At 43.1% G+C, this 2,775-nt stretch overlaps 1 non-coding gene across 1 annotated transcript; it reads left to right on the top strand.

Moving 5' to 3' along the window:
- The first annotated feature begins 534 nt into the window (after positions 1 to 534).
- LOC119945649 lies at positions 535 to 672 on the top strand. Its single transcript, XR_005456307.1, has one exon. It is a non-coding gene; the product is annotated as a small nucleolar RNA SNORA7 (small nucleolar RNA).
- Positions 673 to 2,775: the final 2,103 nt, after the last annotated feature.

Here is a 2,775-nt window from a genome sequence, read left to right as displayed (position 1 = left end):
CCAGAGCTCAATGCAGTGCTTTGCACACAGGAAGTGCTTAACAAATACTATCACTATCACATAAGAAACATGAGCCAAAGTGTTAAATTAATATTTCATTAGACTGACTGGTGAACTGGAAGTCTGAAAACTTCTACCAAAGAATCTTGGATACTCTCAAGGGCTCTAAGGACTGGGTAGAATATAGTTGGATGCATATTACCAAGCCCAGTGCTCTGCACAGTATACATACTCAATAAATATCATTGATTGGATAGGTGATTTAACTTTTACACACTCATAATGCAATTATTAGATTATAAATTAAACACTAAAAATGGCCATTGCCAAAATAAATTGGGCTTCTGTCCCTGACCCTAATACTGTGTTCAGAGTTCTACACTAAAAGCTGGGGAGAGTACAATACAGCGGAGTTGGTGACATTGATAAATTTACAGGGCGCAGAACACCCTACTAAGCACTTGGGAAATTACCACAGAATTAGAAAACATGATCCTTGATACCAAAATGTTTATAACCTAGTAGATGAGAAAGCCCCTCTCAGGATCACACCTGGAGAGCTTCCAGTACTCTACCAGTCTCAGCCATGGGAGGGAGAGTCAAGCAGAGGCATAACCATTCCATTTCTAGCTTGGGCAGTGGCTAGCGAGTGGAAGGCAATCTGCTGCAAGTCAATACTCACCTATGCTGGGCAGCAGTGTCAGAAGAGAGGGTTGAGGGCACAGACTCAATTTGCTGCACAGAAGGTGGCAATGGTAAACCAATCCCATATTTTTACCAAGAAAACTCTATGAATACACTACCAGAAGGATTGCAGATGGGGGTGGGGTATTCTGGAAGACAGGTTGCCGAATTCTACTTTCCAAGCGCTTAGTACAGGGCTCTGCACACAGTAAGTGCTCAATAAATACGATTGAGTGAATGAATGAATGTTTCTATGGAATCGCTAAGGGCTGGAAACGACTCAACAGCATAAGACAAGAAAAGATGAGAAAGACATTAAGCTCTTACTATATGCCAGACACTAAATTAAGTGCTGGAGTAGATGCACATTAATCAGGTTGGACACAGTCCATGCCCCACATGGGGCTCGTGGTCTTAATACTCATTTTACAGATGAGGTAACTGAGGCACAGAGAAGTTAAGTGATTTGCCCAAGGTCCCATGGCAGACAAGTGGCGGAGTTGGAATTAGGACCCAGATCCTTCCGAATCCCAGGCCCATGCTCTATCCACTAGGACACACTGCTTCTCAGTGTACTTTAATGTTTGGGGGTCTGGAGGGGTTGGAGTGGCAGCTGGAAGATAAATGACAGGGGGATATTGAAACTAACAGAGAAGCCTGGGGGAGATGCAATTTCAGAAGGTTATTGAACATAGTGAGAGCTATGGACTGTTGGATATGAATTGGAAGGGCTCAGTGATGAGGGAGAATGTAGTGGGGTAGAGGGTCTCTGTCAGCAGCATAGGGGGGAGGGAAACACCCCAAAGCTTCTGAAGTCGACAAGTCATTAACCTTTGACCTCCTCTTAGCAAAATTCCAAGTCAGAATAGGGTATACCTCTTTTACAACTGACCATTTTTGCCTTTTTTCATGCACAGTGAAGTCTGCATGTTCAAAGGAGCCCCTGTGGAATACATATCCAAGCAGCTCAGGGCTAGAAGCTACTGCTCATGGGTTGTGCCAAACAGCTGAAAAATGTAACTGACCTTGAGATTCTAGGAAATTGCCATGGGGGTTAATGAGATTCTCATGAAAAATTTACAATATCTCAGCTAGTTTGGGGCAGGTAGGTGCTATCAGAAAATAGAATTGATAGGTTTTAAAGAAAAAAAAATCTAATAGAATCCCACACTGTCATCTTCATATAACTCAAATTTTCTGGTAGTTTGATGACTCTAAGAAATAGTTTTTCTTCATTATAATGATAATTATTATTGTGGTATTCATTAACCACCTACTAGGTGATGAGCACTGTACGAAGTGCCGGGGTAGACTCAGTACATGCTGATCAGATAAAGTCCCTGGCCCAAACATGGTGCACTGTCTAAGTTGGAGGGAGAACAGGTATTGGTTTTGCAGATGAGGGAACTGAGGCACAGGAAAGTTAAGTGATTTGCCCAAGGTGTCACAGCTGGCAATTGGCAGAGCTGGGATTAGAACCCAGGTCATCTGAATCCTTGGCCTGTGCCTCTTTCTACTAGGCAACACTGCTTCCTCAATTAGTGAGAATACTGAGAGGCATAGGACAGCAGTCGGAGGAACTTCTCTTCCTTATTGTTCAATTTACACAGGAAAAATGTCTCAAAACTGCTTGATTGTCTTTATTAGCTTGATTATGGGCAAAATAAAAATAACTACGCTGAGAAGCAGCTTGGCCCAGGAGATGGAGCACGGGCCTGGGATTCAGAAGGACCTTGGGTTCTAATCCCACCTCTGCCACATGTCTGCTGTGTGACCCTGTGCAAGTCATTTCACTTCTCTGTGCCTCAGTTACCTCATCTGGAAAAGAGGGATCAAGCTGTGAGCCCCATGAGGAACACAGACTGTGTCCAACCTAATTACCTTGTATCTACTCCAGTGCTCAGAAGAGTGCCTTGCACATAGTAAGCTCTTAACAAATACCATTAAAAAAACCCTCAAAGAAACCCAAAAACCAAACTCTAAAACCCCAGCCCGGCCATTCATGTGTTGGGCAGTTTCACTATACATTGACTGAAGCATACCTTTATTGGAAGAGAAATAACTTAGAGTTGACTTTACTATCACCCTGTG

Source organism: Tachyglossus aculeatus, chromosome 25 (genome assembly GCF_015852505.1).
Source record: "Tachyglossus aculeatus isolate mTacAcu1 chromosome 25, mTacAcu1.pri, whole genome shotgun sequence".
Lineage (NCBI taxonomy): Eukaryota > Metazoa > Chordata > Mammalia > Monotremata > Tachyglossidae > Tachyglossus > Tachyglossus aculeatus.
The sequence above is the reverse complement of the archived record's forward strand: the minus strand, read 5'-3'. Positions and strand labels throughout refer to the sequence as shown.